Source organism: Palaemon carinicauda, chromosome 19 (genome assembly GCF_036898095.1).
Source record: "Palaemon carinicauda isolate YSFRI2023 chromosome 19, ASM3689809v2, whole genome shotgun sequence".
Classification (NCBI taxonomy): domain Eukaryota; kingdom Metazoa; phylum Arthropoda; class Malacostraca; order Decapoda; family Palaemonidae; genus Palaemon; species Palaemon carinicauda.
In genome coordinates this window covers 28,657,736-28,677,735 of record NC_090743.1, presented here as the reverse complement: position 1 = coordinate 28,677,735, position 20,000 = coordinate 28,657,736, and the positions used below count along the sequence as shown (strand labels likewise).

General features: G+C 32.0%; 1 pseudogene; it reads right to left on the bottom strand.

The window, feature by feature from the left end:
- Positions 1–20,000, bottom strand: part of LOC137658544 (uncharacterized) — a 464,917-nt pseudogene that overhangs the window by 443,457 nt on the left and 1,460 nt on the right.

Sequence of the window (20,000 nt, the reverse complement as noted above, 5' to 3'; positions counted from 1 at the left end):
AAGACAATGCTGTGTAAGTTCTTCAAGATGATTCAATGTAGTATTTCTAGATGGAGTGATGAACTTCAATGTTTTTTCAAAGGAAAATTACTCATTAATTATATGTGGAATAACAGCCATTTGCTTGTCATGATGCTGATTGTAAATATTAAAGAACAAATACGTAACCCAGCTACATAAGTTTGAAAAAAAACATTTATAAAAAAGGAGTCGGAAAATAAATGTAAACAAGAGTAAGGATAAGAAGGTGAGTGTATATGGAAACTAGGAATTGGTAGTTCTGATAGAAAGATGGTGGTAAGAAGAAAGATGATATTCACACACTAGTTGAAGAAATGGAGGTAGCAAGGTATATGCAAAAGATTTAAAATGTTACAGCGATGTTTAAGGAAATCTAACTTGAAACGTATGAAGAAATGTTTGAACACATTCTATGAGAGTAACATGTAATTTAAGAACATTGAGTAATAATATAGCAAAAAAAAAAAAAAATAAAAAATAAAAAGTACTATCTTCACCTCTATGAAAGAGAAGTTATTTTTACCCATCCTTTTAAAACCTCTCCCTCGTCTAAGATACATTAATTAATCAATACAGCAGCATTACTCTATCAAAGATCTAAATTGTCCCTTTTGTTGTAACCAATCCCTTATATAACCTGCATGAAAGGTTAAACCATATATATATATATATATATATATATATATATATATATATTATATATATATACATATGTATATATATACATATATATATATATATATATATATATATATATATATATATATATATATATATATATATATAAATTGTGTGTATGTGCATAAAAACAAAGATCAAAGATATCCATTACATATACTTTCACACAAACGCTTGTTCCGTTGACTAGATGTGCAACGTTGGAATCTTATAACTTTCCGATATCTTCATCTAATGAGAGAGAGAGAGAGAGAGAGAGAGAGAGAGAGAGAGAGAGAGAGAGAGAGAGAGAGAGAGAGAGAGAGAGTAATGTTTACAACACAGTGCCTTTATTCTGGCAAAAACTTATTCCTTTATTCTGGGAAAAACATTTACTATCAAAGATGCGATCACTCTACTCTTTATCCTATTACTAAAATCTTTTTCTTGTACGTATATGGCGATGTTATTGCGAGGATGGTCGTCACAATAATCTCGTTATGAGAGCATTAGATTCTGTAAAAGATTTGGTTTTCAAGAGCTAGGGATTACTCATATTGTTAATGAAACACAGTAAGATTGCCATACATAGTTGAGTACCTATAAACTGAAGAGAAAATATAAAAACTGAAACAAATAATTACCAAGAACAATACATTTAAATTACTAAGCAATGAGAAAATATTCATGTGAAAATATAAAAAAAAAAACACTTTTTATCACGTATTATGCTTTTAATAAAATCCCTCTGTGAAGGATATATTTAGAATATAATAATGCCGCAAACATGTAATGCTTTCCGAATCACACAAAAATTCCAGGAGAGTAACATTATAAGCATTTATGGAAAATAAATATTCACTTTAGTTTTATTTTTTATGTAAGCCATGTATTGGCTAATCTTCTTAACAAAGTGCTCCACGATAAAATATAAATATTACTTTACTACAAATATTAATTGCTAACAATAAATGTAAAAGTATGGAAACGCAATATTTTTGGGAATATGTACATTTGACAAAAAAGTAAAGGTTGGGTAAAATTGACATTACTGAATAAAATCATGAAAGAGAGAGAGAGAGAGAGAGAGAGAGAGAGAGAGAGAGAGAGAGAGAGAGAGAGAGATCATCAAACCAGATTTGTAAAATTGGCTCGGAGATAATGAAAGAAATTAAGATCTTATGAATTCTGATGAGCTAACTTGCGAAACGGACCCAGGACGGATTCAACATATGATTTCGTACAAAACAAGGAAAGAAGAAGCATGAGTGATGGACAAGTATAAAAGTAACATGATTATCGATCTCTTTGGGAGAATATTTGTTCAAAATAACTTCAGTTTGCCATATGTTTAGGAAAAAAAAGTTTTACTATTCGTCCGCTATACGAAATCACACACACACACAATTCAGGTGGGGTAAATATTGAAAATAAGGAGTATCAATTACGTAAAAAAAGTATAAGATATGTTCAAATAAACCTCTACCACAACGATATTCAAAAAGCAAATTCCATAAGCCGGAAAATCAAGTGACAAAAAGGTCAGTTATCCGGCATAAATCCAAGTGCAAGAGACAAAGGAAATGGAGGAGGAGGAGGAGGGTTATGGAAAGGGGAATTTGAAAAAGGGGCAATGCGACGAAAAAAAAAAAACATTCTATGACAAAATCAGCTTTTAACAGGAGATGGTTACCTCTAAATACATTTATAGGAAGAATTTCCTCTCAGTATAATCGTTGGGACTACAAATAAATATCAATATGAAATAGACTCAACAGAATGACTCGTGAGCTGTAATCGAGCAATAACGTGTATGAAATGTGAACTGATGATACATAATGCTGTTGAAGAATATGCAGTGTCTTACATCAATGTGTATTTCTTCCTGCAAATGCAATCTAATGCTCTTCTTTAATTTTAGTTATGCAAGTTACTCGAACATGATAGTTTTCCATATTTAACTGTTATACGAACCATATACAAAATGTGAGCCCATTAAACGATATTTTAAGGAGTCCAGATTTGTTCAAACATCCTTTCATGAAATTTGTATACAATAAAATGCGATTAAAAGTTTAGAATCCAATTTTAGCAACCCATTCTCTCGACAGCTTCATCATTTTCCGAAACACCATGGCGGCAGATTCCAATTAATATTCTTGATAGGAAGGATCCACGAACCTGATGCGTATTGTTGAAGTACTGTTGAATATTTCAATACATACGTGTAGGGTACAAATTTCCTTTATTGGCCAATATACATACTGATACGGGGACAAAACCTTCCAGGTTTCCAACAGAAAAGGATGCAAGTATTCAGAAACTAATCATACTGTTTGAAGAGAGTTGAAAACTTCTACAAGGCAATAAAATCTGGCCAATGAGAATTCCGCTTGATGATGACTTTGGACACACAAAGTGCTATCGGCATATGCATAAGAGTGAAACTGCATATATTTGAATGTATCACTTACTAAGACCCAATTCTGATGGAACTCAAACCTTGAGGCATTGCAAATCTCCTGATTATTATTATTATTATTATTATTATTATTACTTGCTAAGCTACAACCCTAGTTGGAAAAGCAGGATGCTATAAGCCCAGGGGCCCAATAGGGAAGATAGCCCACTGAGGAAAGGAAACAGAAAAATAAAATATTTTGAGAACAGTATTTCCTATACAAACAATAAAAACTTTAGCAAAACAAGAGGAAGAGAAATTAGATAGAATAGTCTGCCCAAGTGTACACTCAAGCAAAAGAACTCTAACCGAAGACAGTTGAAGACCATAGTATAGAGACTATGGCACTACCCAAGACTAGAGAACAATGGTTTGACTTCGGAGTGTCCTTCTCCTAGAAGAGCTGCTTGGCATAGCTAAAGAATCTATTCTACCCTTACCAAAAGGAAAGTAGCCACTGAACAATTACAGTGCAGTAAATAACCCCTTGGGTGAAGAAGAATTGTTTGGTAATCTCAGTGTTGCCAGGTGTACGAGGACAGAGGAGAATCTGTAAAGAATATGCTAGACTATTTGGTGTATGTGTAGGTAAAGGGAAAGTGAACCGTAACCAGAGAGAAGGATCCAAACTAGTGCTGTTTGGCCAGTAAAAGGACTACATAACTCTCTAGCGGTAGAAACTCAAAATTAGAAACTATAAAAACATGATTTCTATACAGAACGCGAAAACCTTTGACGTATTTTGACCAGATACTAAAACTGAAAACGAATGAAGTTTCATAATTAGAGAGACACAAGAGCATGCCAAATCTGCTTTTTGCAACTGAGCCAAGTATCGGAATTTCCGTCATAATGTTCTTATTACGTGGTGCATGCGAGTGATTCCACCATCAAAAAACCAGCTAAAACATTGAAATGTTATTTTTCAGATGCAAAACTTCTAAAATTTGGAATCTCTATTATATCTTTATAATCATCTTTGATGATATCATGCAATCATAATTGTAATAATGTAATAAAAAGGTTGAAACTTCTATCGCGAGGGATATACTTTAATCCTTTAAATTGTGTAAAGCCTCGTGAATGGTAATAACATGATCTGTTGGTAAAGAAGTGTGCCCAAATTATGATGAATGTAGTGAGAGAGAGAGAGAGAGAGAGAGAGAGAGAGAGAGAGAGAGAGAGAGAGAGAGAGAGAGAGAGAGAGAGTTACTGGATACATAGTTCATCTTAATAAATCGTAACATTTTATAATAAATAAGCCCTTGGTTATGAAATGTTAAAGTTTAACAACTACATTCACAAAACCAACAATTTCACGCACTATGAAAGCCTATAGTGTGCTACATAAATTCTCGTGCGCTTGAGAAAAATCCAGTCCCATGCAAAGATATTTCAATGTTCAAAGATCAATGGAAGTGAAAAAGATTTCAGATTTGAAAGGAAATTGCAATCTATTGTAACGGCGTTACAAAGGCATGTAACAATAAAGCTCTCTATTTTCTTAAAGAATATTGGAAATAGACTGACGATTCCTTTAACGAAGTTGAGGAACTCGCTTTCAATTTCCAATCCAATGATGTTGGCTTGAATAAAAACAATTGCCAAGAAGCTTGCATAAAAGTCAGTTGGCATACATGAGTACATGTACTTAGATAGTACCAAGTAGTGTATTTTAAATCTTACCTCTATTTATCCTTTATCACTATTATTCCTATAAATTTCAACTTCTAAAATCATTAAAAAAAATCTAATGTATTTCAGTACAACTCAAAGACGCTGGTATTTATTGAATATGAAAACTTAATGTTTCATGATTCACTATAGGAGGTGTCATTGTTTTTAATACACTTTTATTTCTATGAAACCAGTTTCTTCAAGTTTTATTTTTATCTAAATTGTACTATATTCTAACAATACTTACAAGCATTTAGATTCAGAGGTCTTAAATAATATTAATATGAGAATGTGGAAAGTCTTTTGTTGATATCAGATGACTAACAGTAAATTGTTTTTATTTATAATCAATCAATAGGCTAATTAACTTAAAGAAATATTGATCAAATTCAACTTTCAGTATAAATGCTGGCAGTTATCAACATTCATTTTCCGAGAGCATATTACTGTGCAATGTAAAAGAAGTTATATTCTATATGGCAAAAACAAGAGATAACCTGAATTGAAATTATAAACGATAACCTTATGATACCAGGTTTACAAAACTCCGTTAAAGTTAAAATAAAAAATTTAAAATCTCTGAAATATGTAGTTCTTATACTGAATGAAAAGAGAAGATTCATACCCCAAATAACAATAAATGCGAGATTTTGCTTAAACTCGTTCTTTCAAGGCTAAATTAAATCATATCTCGAAGTCTTAAAGCTGATGTGAGACTTTCTAATCCAAAAGCTTAAGATTGACCAAAAAATCATCAACGGTACTTTACGTGTTCTTTCGAACCTAACATGGTTATGCACAAGTGTCACATCCAGCCGCAAAATAAGTCTTTCAAATTGAATGTGACATCAGGGCAATTTTAATTGTAGTGGACCCTAACTTCCAGGTAATAGGAACACACGGTAGAATGTTTATAGCCAGTAAGCGAAATAATCATAGAATAGGACAATGATACCAATTCTCAAATAATTAATTTCATATGAATTACCTTCCATGGAAAAACCATTAATTTTTTGTAACAAGATTCAAACTTTGGATACTTTGTCAATAAACTGTTAAAAAAAAAAAAAAAAAAAATTATGGTTATTGAAATCTGAGCAATACATCTTTCCAAATGTCCTTTCAAACTTTCTTCTGAAAGATAAATGCCTTACAAGCAAATTTTGTTTAGTGTTTTTAATTTGTAAGACATGTGTCACCTTAAACTTAAACTTATAGAAAATGTCTTTCATAAAACTGTACCGTCACTGATTCAAGTTGATAAAAATGCCCATACAGTAATCATAGCAATGTAACTGAATACTTTAATCTGTCAAACGAAATTTATGTAACTTGTAGCGTTAGGAGATGGAATTCGCCATTGCAGGTAATTTCAATATTGGCGTTGCCCTTCGAGAATTTGTTTATAAATGTAAAATTCTTATGCAAAATTTTGTCTATAGATTTTAAATCGAAGATCCTTAACTAACTATACCCTCATTAAGTCTGATGTCAATAACAAATTAGTAGATTTCTACAATATAGAATATGATGAAAACAATGTTCTTTGGTACTCCAATTCAAGGGCGAGTCCATAATCGATGAAAGAACAATTACAGAGGGGGATCTGAAATGTTTAAAATCTACTGGACTAATTAAAACAAAATCAATACCAAGGGGGTCTTATTAAATCTTACTGCTACTAAATTTCAGCTGCCCGTTGTACATACAACTGTTCGAGTCATTCTGCAGAATTTACATGTTTAACAATATTATTGATATAATTGTCATGGAACAATAGTCAAATTCTGTTATAAAATAAATAGGTTTTATTAATGAAATAAGAAACTGACGACAATGACGATAATAAGTGTAGCGGTGGTGGTGGCAGTATCTCTGATACTGGGACTGACAAAAATAAGAGAAAAAAATTGGGCCATGATATAAAAGTGAAGAAATTCTGGGATCGGCTCAATGTGTGCCACATTACATCTCAGGATAGATTATGATCAACAAAGGTTGGGTTGTTGCTTGAAAGATGTAAACATTGATCGATTACCATTGGGCAATTAAAAACAATTAATTCTTGAATTAGACAATAAAAGGGCAAAAGATAGTTGAGTTCACGGAAGGCAATTGGCCTAGCCTAAATTTTAGACAATTAGGTCATGCATTTTAAACTTCAATCTCAAGATCAATTGAGAATATATATATTCATAATCATAGCTGTAATAAAATATGAGATTTTATATCTATTGGGTATCATAAAGGATATTTCTAAGACGAAAGAAGTGGATAGTGCTAAGATATGCATCTATGCCGGTAGTTTTTAATATGGATATCAATAATCTATTGTATGTGACTAAGTCACTCTCCCCCCAGCTCCACTTCTTTTTTTTTATGTCGGTTACCCCCAAAAATTGGGGGATGTGCCTTGGTAGATAGAAAGTGACTAAAAAGTAGGACAAAATAAAATTGTTTGGTTCCAAAATCTTATAATGGAAAAAATTCAAATTTAAGCTAATCTTACTTATAAACAAGTGAATGAACGTTTGAGGATTCATATATTCAATTCAACCTAGTCTTAGCAGTCAGTGTCACCATCGTCATCATCAGCCGTATTATCATTATTATTATAACTATTCCACTGTAGAACAAAGGCCTCAGAATTGTCCTTCCGGTCCCGTCTGTTTATGGTCATTCTATTACACTCTATACCAAGAAATGATCTTAGTTCTTCATTCCACCGTCTCCTTTTCTTGCATTTGTAAGATTTTTTTTTTATTTCAATATAGTCAACAGCACGTACTTTATGAGGAAAGTTTCTAATTTGAACATGAATGGGCCTATGCTACATATTTACCTCTGAACATTTTGACGAGAAAATTAAGAAATTAAACAGATAATCAAAATATTCTCATTATTTGTTTTAAAAAAATATGGAAAAAAACAGGCTTGAAAGATAATTCTTTCATAGCCAAGATCTCAATTCCTTGTTTGTTATATCCAGTATCACGAACATAGGAAACAAAACTAATAAAGCTACCATGGCGACAGAAACTTTCTTCATATTTCATCATATTTCCACCCACAATATGAAACGACGAACCTATCTGTAGGATCAAATTACATTCTCATTTACTTTTTTACTATATCTATTAAAAATACAGTAAATTTAGCTTATACAATTTAAATAGCATAATTTGCCTGAGGCGTATTCCTCCATTTAAATATTCTCCTTCTTTGTACTGGGTTACCTATCCTGAGTATTCGACTTTTCAATAACACCTCGGAGCTGCGTTTGCGACTCAGTGAAATTTAGTTATTGATGAAACTGTATTATACCATGTTTAATATAAGTTATTCGCTATTGTTAATTTAACCTGTACCTACAAATTTTGCCAAGGCTAAAAATTAATAACTCCTTCACCCAGCACACACACACACACACACACACACATATATATATATATATATATATACATACACACACATATATATATACACATACATACACATATACACATACATACATACACACACAAATGTAAGCAAAAATTAGATTTATGAGAGAAATCCGTAAATATACAGTATAAAGTTGGAATGTGTAAAATTAAAAAAAAAAAAATTTAAATAACAATTAAAAATAAATAAACCACCGGTTAGTATCTATTGCATAATAGATGTGAGTAAACATTCCATTCACAAACGTGGTTGAATATACATCAAAGTCGAAAACATCAAAAGAAAAGCAATATCACAATCAGGTTCATCAAAAGAAAGAGAATCCCTCTTTTCGATTATAATCAGCAATGTCATTTATTTACCTTCAAGAGAATACCTTCATCACAAGAATTAAGACGAAATTTTATCGGGATATAAGGCTCTTATCATTAGGTCAATATACTTATAAAAATATAAAGGTTAAAATGTTTAAAGGTCGCTCATGAATAGCAGAGGCATGGAACAGTGACACTGCCCTATCAAGCAGGACAATGACCTAGAGACTGACCATATATACATATGATCAGCGTCCAAGCCCCCTCTCCACCCAAGCTAGGACCAAGGAGGGCCAGGCAATGGCTGCTGATGACTCAGCAGATAGACCTATAGGCTCCCCCCAAACCCAAATCCTTTGCCAGCAAGGATGGTGAGGTTGAAGCGACCAAAGAAACTAACGAGTTTGAGCAGGACTCGAACCTCAGTCAGGGACGTTATCGACAGCCCTAAACTTGAGAAATAAAATCATGTTTATTGCTTTTCCATAATAAACGTATTTACTTAGGTTCTAATTATCGGGCATTAAAAGGAAACCTTTGGTACTGACTTTTTATCTTCCATCGCTTAGGAATATGTAGTTAATGGCAATTGTCCAGCCAAGAGATGATATAATGTTTCTATTTTTCTAATTAGTGAGAATCGAAGTTGGAACCTTTTGTTCAATTTGATAAAAAATCATTGTGAGACTGAAGGAAAACAAGTCATAGAATAAACATGGCCTTTATGCATTTATGAATCTGATCTTTTTAGGATATGAGTGAGTGAAAATACGGAGGAAATTAAACTGGAAAAAATGCCACGTAATATCACTGAAGAAAACTGGAATCTTATAGATAACAAATCTAAAGAAATATAAGTAAAGAAAATATGCTCATGGGAAATATAAATAAACAAGGGAAAGAATATCACTCAATTCAATTGAAATCGTTGAGAGAGAGAGAGAGAGAGAGAGAGAGAGAGAGAGAGAGAGAGAGAGAGAGAGAAAGAGAGAGAGAGAGCTGTGGTTTGCATTACTCGCAGTTCTAAAAGGTCACTCATCTTAAAATTGGTTATATAGAAGATAACATACCTATATATGACTCGAAGAACCACCAATATATTCCAATGAAATTATTAATTAGATATAAACGTAACAGAATCTCTATTGTCTGCACTCGAAATTTGATATGGGTCATTAACCTTTGTTAAATTTTTAGCCCATAAAATATTAGTTTACTATCATAATTAGTGTTCTATCTCCCATTACTACATTCACTCAAACATCAACAACAACAGCAACAACAACAACAACAACAACAACAACAACAATAACAATAATAATAATAATAAACACTCCTATTCTAGAATTGATAAGAGCAAGACTGGTAACTCCATAACCCCATTCTAACATATAATTTTTTTATTCTGAAGATATTCGACAGTATATCTCTTCTTTCTTCTCCTGAAAATAGTTAACCAAAACAAATTTTCCGACACAAAATCTTCCTGACTAAACTATTGAACCAAATTTAATATTTCCCGGTCGCCTGTTCATTAGTTAATTTTAAGTACGCATAGAGATTCTGAAATAAAAGAAAAAAAAAACCGAAGCATAAAAACAAACTGAAAAAATAATTAAGTAGGAGTTGCTGTGTCATGGATCATCGTTTTTTGGGTGGAGGGGGTTGGGGATAATGAAGGAACTTGGCAATGTTTCAAAACGTAATTCTTTTCAGAAACTTTATTTTGTAAATTGTCAAAGTTAGTATAGACCAAAGAGGAAAGAGAAGAAAGTAAAAAACCTTGAACCGTTTGAGTATTCTAATGGTTGGAAAACCGTTGGGGCATTTCATCTCGACTTACAGAACTTCCAGAACCTAAATTGTGCTTTGGGAAGTCAAGTCCGTCATCACGGTTCTCTTAAAATTGCCAAACTCAATGTTCAGCCAATGTAGTAACTGGATTTAATAAAAGTCCTTGCATGAATGAGTAAATTATATTGAATATCTTAGATCTGTACCACGGTCTTCCACTGTCTTGGGTTAGAGTTTTCTTGCTTGAGGGTACACTCAGGCACACTATTCTATCTCATTTTTCTTCCACTTGATTTATTACAGTTTTTATAGTTTATTATATTTTCTCGTTTTCTTTTTCCTTTTATCACTGGACTATTTTCCCTGTTGGAGCCCCTCGGCTTATAGCATCCTGCTTTTCCTACTAGGGTTGTAGTTTAGTAAGTAATAATAATAATAATAATAATAATAATAATAATAATAATAATAATAATAATAATAAATATTCGCAAAAGCCATTCAGAGCCCCAAGCTAATTCGTTCTTTGTTCTAAGGTATTCAGTCTTTTGGAAAGCAGATGTTTTTGGCGGAACAGATAAGCATTTCTTTTTGGTTCTTCTATAATTAATAAATTATTATTTTCATTGAAATCTTTATATCCACATAAACTATTCAGGTTTTCTGCTGACAGTTTAATGATCAGTGGTTAAGAAGAACTTAATATTAAAATCAATCTTTAGAAACTACAAAATTTGCTCAATATCGAGTGAAAGGGACTACCTTATATAAAAAAAATAAACATACAAGCTATTAATGATGATTATAATATTTCAAGAGCTTATAATAAAGTTATTTAAAATTTTGCTTATACACATATATATACATGTAGTCTGTCTGTCTGTCTGTCTGTCTGTCTGTCTGTCTGTCTCTCTCTCTCTCTCTCTCTCTCTCTCTCTCTCTCTCTCTCTCTCACATACACAAACATACATACATACGTACATAAACACACACACACATAATATATATATATATATATATATATATATATATATATATATATATATATATATATATATTTATATATATATATTATATATATATATATATATATATATTAAGAAGCTTGCAATTAGGCATATCAATACAGTACAAATCGTGACTTATAGTAATGATGTATAGACTATAATTAATATCATTAACTGATTAATTTATCGCCAAAAAACTCCCAAAAATAGTAACCAACCACATGAATACATGAAAATTATCCCCCAAATTTTCCTCCAGAAGAATAATTTAATTGTCTATATACATAGAAATACTCCATCGTTCACTTCAATAGGAAACTATATTACGATAATCGAAGTTATACATTTCATGCATCAAATTGTACATATATAATACTAGGCCTTCTCCACCATGAGGCTCAATACTACACAGTATTCTAGAAGTTTTACTCCAGCTGTGACCAGGGTGTGGAATGATCTTCCTAATCGGGTAGTTGAATCAGTAGAACTTCAAAAGTTCAAAGTTAAAGCAAATGTTTTTATGTTGAACAGGCTGACGTAAGTCTTTTTATAGTTATATATGAATTATCTGTTTTAATGCTGTTAATGTTTTTTAAAATATTTTATTCTAATTTTTCATTACTTCTTATATCGTTTATTTATTTCATTGTTTTCTTTCCTTACTGGGCTCTTTTTCCTTGTTGGAGTACTTGGGCTTATAGCATCTTGCTTTTCAAATTAGGGTTGTCGTTGGCCAGTAAGAATAATAATAAAATTCCTTAGCTTAAAATCATTCCAATCGAACTCATGATGTTTTTTATCACTGATAATGAATCACCATCACCATAAACACAGACAATATTATCATTTGTCATTATTATTGCTGTTTTTATCATTATTATCAACAGCAGTAGTAGTAGTAATGGCATTAGAGTGCTTGGCGTTAAGTTTCTATAAGAAAAAATGAAAAATTTGATAGACAATAATTTAAAAAAAAAAACATTCATAAAAGCAACTATAAGAGAGAAAATCAACTTCTAATTCCTTTAATCTATAAAAACAAACTTCGGGATTAATGAAAATAGTATATTCTGCAATCGAATGTGGAGTCTTAAAAGGGGTTCTTTTAAAAAAGAAAAATATCATAAAGTGAGTAGCTCAACTTACAATGAACATTAAAACTCCTGTTGTTCATTACGGAGACTGGACAGCGCAATATATAACTTGTTTGAAAGAAATACTGTCTAAGTTTTGATGTCATATTCAGAAGCAATTATCTAAGTTTTGACATAATATCAAGAACGAAAATGGTAACATGTAGTTTCCTGATTAGATTAAAACGCAGTCACCTATTAAATTTGAATATCATCACCACCAGGTAACCGGGCAATACATATATGCATACAAAAGATCAGTGAACATACATGGAAATCTGGATTTGAATACTTATCATTCAAGAATGAAGTTTCGGGTTTGGAAGATTATCTCAAGTTATGATTATGCATCTTTCATATCACAACAATAGTAAGTAAAATTTAGCTATCCTTGATCTGCAAAATATCCTGATGAGAAGTGAAAAATGAAGAAAACCATTACGAAAGAGGGTTAGGCAACCTCATATGAGAGAGAGAGAGAGAGAGAGAGAGAGAGAGAGAGAGAGAGAGAATGAAAACAATGATATTGCCTTCATAGAACCCCTCTAAAAGTCTCTCTCTCTCTCTCTCTCTCTCTCTCTCTCTCTCTCTCTCTCAATAACAACATGAATAGGCAAATATTTCACGGTATATTTCAATGTTACTTTACCTCACTTTAAAACAAAAAGTAGCGTATCTTTAATCTACCATCAAATGATGCATATATATGGCGTCATAAAAAACTTGTCAACGTTTTGCCAAATTCATTACATGATAATCTGTAAAAGACTTCACCTAATATCATTATGCACGTCCAGAATACAAACAGAAATGTCAATATAATAATCAGCAATCAATATTCCCCTTTTATTTTTCCTCCCTGTCTTAAATAAATAAATCTGTCTCATACAAAAATATATATTCGCAGGGATGTGGCAAACCGATCATTAACCTTTGGAAGGTGCAATCATCAAAGCTGGCACGTAACCGAGTGGTCAGAATCTAATTCATGCAAAAGCCCATGGATCAGTCCTTGGTTGCCATCCAGCGGTTCACACAGCTATAAATGAGCTCCAGAATCTACTATGGCCAAGAAATGTGGCGCGGGAGCTGTAACCTCCTTGTGGCAGCCAACATGAAGGAATTACGAGAGAGAGAGAGAGAGAGAGAGAGAGAGAGAGAGAGAGAGAGAGAGAATGCATATATATACATACATACATATATATATACATATATATATATATATATATATATATATATATATATATATATATATATATATATATATCTCAATTAAGCAATATACATTAAAACATTAAAGTCTAGATTCTCTTAACGACCTCGGAATCAGAGCCCCAGGCGGAATCACTCAAAGACATTAGTATCTGACAAGCCGGCTTTCGAACCCTGGCTCAGGATACTTATATGCCATGGTTAAGTGGCAAGGTCAATGTCATACAAGTATCCTGTACCAGGGTTCGCAACCCAGTAGGTCATATATTATAGTCTTTGAGTGATTTCCCCTGGGGCTCTGATACCGAGGTCGTTAAGAGAATCCAGACTTTAATGTATTAATATATATGGCTTATTTGAAATATGAAAACACGTATAAATGCGTGCAAAATTATCATATATATATATATATATATATATATATATATATATATATATATATATATATATATATATATATATATATATAATCAGCTGTTACTAGTCCTAGTTCACTGGAAAACAAAGGTCTTCGACAGATCCTTCCACTTGCGTCTGTTTATGCCTTTCTATGCTCTTCCACACTCACAAAATTTATTAGTTCGTCAATTCATCGTCTTCTCTTCCTTACCCTTCTTCTTTTACAATCGCTACTGTATTGACCCATTCTGTTATCTGAATATCCATCTATTATCTGTCAATCTCATTATATATTCTGCCCACGTCCATTTCTTTTTCTTACGTGATGTTAGGATGCCCTCTACATTAGTTTGCCCTTGTATCCATGTTTTATACACACATACACACACACACATATATATATATATACATACATACATATATATACACAACCACACGCGCATGGTACCTTTAATAATTCAAAAGATGCCTATACTTAATTAGGTGAAGCTCTCTCATACTATAAATATCTCAACTTTATGCTTCATCGGCAATTGATTCATCATCTCCTCCTACGCCTATTGACGCAAAGGGCCTCGAGTACTTTCGTTAACTAATAGTACTTAAATATACCAGAGTTATATTGCATATTGATTTCCTTTTCAGTCCAGCTACTTATATTATATTCATTATTATTATTATTATTAATACCTAAGCAACAACCCTAGTTAAAAAAGCAAGATGCTATAAGCCCAGAGGGCTCCAACAAGGAAAAATAGCCCAGTGAGGAAAGGAAATAATGAAAAAAGTGAACGATAAAAGAAGTGATGAACAATTAAAATAAAACATTCTAAAAAAACATTAACAACATTTAAAAAAGATACTTTATATATAAACTATAAAAGGACTTATGTCGGCCTGTTCAACATAAAAAGATTTGCTGCAAAGTTGAACTTTTGAAGTTCTACTGATTCAACTGCCGATTAGGATGATCATTCCACAACTTGGTCACAGCTGGAATAAAACTTCTAAAGTACTGTGTTGTATTGAGCCTCATGATGGAGAAGGCCTGACTATTAGAATTAAATGTATGCCAAGTATAAGGAACTGGGTGGAACTGTCCGGGAAGATCTGAATGTAAAGGATGGTCAGAATTATGAAAAATCTTATGCAACATGCATAATGACCGAATTGAACGACTCTGCCAGAGATTAATATCTAGATCAGGAATAAGAAATTTAATAGACCGTAAGTTCCTGTCCAACAAATTAAGATAAGAATCAGAAGCTGAAGCCCAGACAGGAGAATAATTCTTGAAACAAAGTAGAATGAAAGAAGTAAAACACTTCTTCAGAATAGATTGATCACCAAAAATCTTAAAAGACTTCCTCAATAAACCAATTATTTGTGCAATTTAAGAAGACATAGACCTAATGTGTTTCTCAAAAGTAAATTTTCTGTCGAGAATCACACTTAAAATTTTAAAAGTCATACAAAGTTAAAGAAACATTATCAATGCTGAGATTCGGATGTTGAGGAGCCACTGTCCTTGACCTGATTACAATCATACTTTGAGTTTTGTTAGGATTCAACTTTATACCAATAATTTGCACCATGCACTAATTTTAGCTAGATCTCTATTAAGGGATTCACCAACCCCATATCTACAGCCAGGAGATGGAACTGATGCAAAGCGAGTAGCATCACCTGCATATGCAACAAGCTTGTTTTCTAGGGCAAACCACATGTCATGTGTATATAGTATGAAAAGTAATGGACCAAGAACAGTACCCTGAGGAACACCCGATATCACATTCCTATACTCACTATGGTGCCCATCAACAACAACTCTTTGCGATCTATTTCTTAAAAATTCAATAATGATGCCAAAAACCTCCAACCCACTCCTAACGGTTTGAGTTTGAAAACAAGGGCATCATGATTAACACGATCAAAAGCAGCAATAAAACCAAGGCCAATCATTCTCTGCAGTACTGGAGATTGTAAGAAGGGTAACAAATGCTCCAAAACCTTTATGAAAACCGAATAGCAAACTAGGTAACAGGAGATTACCTTCAGGAAACCTATCAAGACATAATATTACCAATTCTCCAACAGGAGCTAAAAGCTCCTCCTCTTGCTAACTTGCGCAAAATAACAGACATCTTTGGATCTAAGAAATCTGCAGTCTTTATGAAAAACAAAGGAAAAATACTATTTGGGTCTAGACCTACATAAGCATCAAGGTCCATCAAGAGAGCTTTAATTTCACGAGATCGAAAATCTAAATTAGTTAATTTAGCCTCAGGAAAACAGGAATGAGGAAGTTCGAGTTTCTCAGTACTCTGCTTACTGTCAAATGCATATGCGAAAAGGGTTGCCTTTTCCTTTGGACAGTGACTGAGCCATATGGTTTAAGTAAAGGAGGAAATGTTGCATCCACACCAAAGTATGCAGATTTAAAGGTAGTCCCCCACTTATGCTCCTGGGTTGTACCACAAAGGGTTCCTTTTATGGTTAAATTGTATTCCTTTTCAGTTGAACCATAAACTCTCTGAGCAAAAGCTTTAAGCTGAGTATAGTTATTCCAGGTCAAATCTGATCTGTTACCCTTCCAGAGATGATAGGCCTCCTGCATCTCCAACCATGGTTAGTCCTTCAGTGGGTACCTTATCACACGAGAAGGGATGCGCTTATCAATTATGTTGACTAGATTCTCATTCAAAGGGACAACAGGATGAAAACTACTATACAATTGTGACCAATTCAAGCCCACAAGATCATGCAAAATCCCATTCCAGTCTGCTTGGGGTTTCATATAAATCTTACATGAATATGATACATCAGGGACAGGCTGCTCAACTAATGAAATTTGATAAAGAGGCAGTTTGAATTATATATTAATTCTTTACTAATGAGAATAAAATGAAGAAAATTATCACAATTAATATATTCTGGAGATTCTGAATTCTGCATAAATAAAGCTAAAAACAACAAATGAATAGATTAAACATATGATAAAAACTTGTTTTAAACCAATCATTAGTTTGAATCAAACTATTGTTGGTGATTGTTTAATTGGATCGGAAGCTGAAATACCTGAATAATTTAAATAGTTTTTTTTATTGATATCATATAAATGGAATATTTTAAGGTAAAAACGGTTTAGAAACAAATCATAATTTTCATTTTCAGAATTTATCAGTTGTTTTTTCTAACATCCAGTCTCATAACATTGAATATTGATTTAGTCAGGATTTTAGATCAAGTTTATTCGTTATGTTGAGTTATTTTGGTTCTCGAACATTCTATCTGATTTGCTGATATTTGATGTACTCAGTAACTTGGTTTCCTAATATCAACTTATTTCATCAAAAATTATTATTATTTTTATGTGATCCTCTTTCCTAATATTGTCACTCCTACAAAATACTTAAATTTCCCGTAAAGAAACGTAGTATACAAGTTGACGATTTATTCATTGAGAAGACAAATAATAATAAAAAAAAATGTATGAAATTAGATATACGTTCAAAACACAGAAAAAGAAGACATAAATACAAACACTGATAAACTGTTTATCAAAAATGTATAACTTTCTAATGATCTTGTTACCACTTTCAAAGGATCATTATTTTCATGCTATAAAGATTACGTTGATAACTATTTACTATTAAATATTACAGACTGAAGGCGAAAATATTTAGGAATCGGAAATGTACTTTTCAAATGTTGAATTATTTTTTTTAATTCTGAAGATAAATATACATTCTGTGATATTCTATTCCTTTATCATTATGATCATGCATTAAATAATTGGGAGTTTCACCTTGAATATTGTATTTTCAATATTATAATAACCTGGTCTCGATTTGTCGATAATTTCATACTGATAATTCAATACAGTAAAATAGCTAGCGTGAATAGCTTGTGCTTCTTTAGGGGACTTATTCTGCCTAAGCTCCATCAACATAAACACAAAATTAGGTTAATGTGAAATAATGTAAACGGTAGCACACAAAAATATAAAGTAATGAACGAGTATTTAACAAATATATTAAATTAAAAAAAACTAAGAGGTATTATCACTTACCTCTATTAAATAGTTTATGAATAAGCATAAAATTGTAGAAAAGAATAAGTCTTGTGACTCATCCCACCTCACTGACACATACTGTATGCATGATCTAAGCTCCCCCAAGACCACCTTCCTTGTTTCATGACAATTCCTTTACACGTTCCCAGGCGAGTATCAAACCCTTGCAGAAACCTTGCCACTACCTTGATATATTAATCTCCAGATCAAGATACCCAAAGGTCTTCTCCCACGTTGGACTGCCACCAGAGTTCACCAAAAACCTCTGACCCTATATTTATTCTGTTTATTACTAGCTCAGCTTCCCCTTTTCATTATCAAAATATGAAATATTTCTGATGTTACCTTATTGAAAATAAATAAAATCTTTGTTTTCAATTAGCTAATTCATCTGATGCTAAAACAAAAGACAAATATATTCATTTAATTCAAGTGCTTTTCCCGTGTGAGATTACAATGTGAAAGACCCAATACCGGGAGAAGACATAAAAATTCTCTCATTAAAGATTACGTTCGAACACGTATGAAGAAAATAATCGTAATTACATTTGATCTCATTTTACTAAATCTTACTTGATTCTTTAAAAATTCTAAGATATTTTGGAGCAAAATGAGTTAATTCTCAACCCCCTTCTAATGTTTTGTGAAATATTACCGATTTCCATCCTTGGTTATACCTAAAAATCTTCCTTCACCTTCAACATATTTGGTATAAAGCAAGTAACGAAAAATAACAAGTTTCAATTCAAGAAGAAAAAATGTTTTATAACATTAAAACCCGAAATCAAATATTCTAGACACACACACCACACACACAGACATATATATATATATATATATATATATATATATATATATATATATATATATTAAATGATCCATATCGAATCAAAAAAAGGACTGAAGAATTGAAAGTCCCAAATATATTTGCATATATATATATCTATATATATACATATATATATACATATATATATATATATATATATATATATATATATATATATATATATATATATAAAATACACGAACGTTTGTATATATGTTCGTGCGTAATTGTGTGCACACACAAAGTGGCTAATGTAAAACTTTTAAATAGGTGGTTAATCATCAGTGCAGAAGTTCTATAAAATAAGTATATATATATATATATATATATATATATATATATATATATATATATATATAATGTGTGTATAACGACTAAAAAGCTTTAACTAAACAAAAGGCTGCCTTAGAAATAAATCCAACATAAGTCATTGAAACATTTACACAGAAAATCTCTGACATCTGCGACTTCATACAGACAAATCAAAACTTTGATGGAAACATTATCACAGGAAAATAAACCCAGCTGATTCTATCATATTCTCCAGAATTCCTACACAATTAAGATTCGGTTATTCCACACTTCAAATACTTCATGGTGTCTAAAATACCATGTCTCACAAGCACTTAGAAATTTTTATAGCTATAAGCCTAGTTGTGATATATTCTATAAACTCGTCTAAAACATACCAAGGAGGTATTTCATAGAAAGTTCACGAGTAAGGTGTGACGTATAAATCAAGACTGTATCGTGTATAACATCAACATTTTGAATTTCGAGGATGTACGTGGTCAGTATTTTATGAAATAAAAAGTGTAACCTAGAAAAATTATGAAATTTCTCAGATTTATTTCAGGTAATTTAAATTGTAAACGATACTCGAAGTGGATAACTACGCCCACGCCCCCGCACACATAATCCATATGTGTGGGTGAGCGCGAGCCTGTGCAGGTATTGATATTGATAGCTTTCTCTCACAA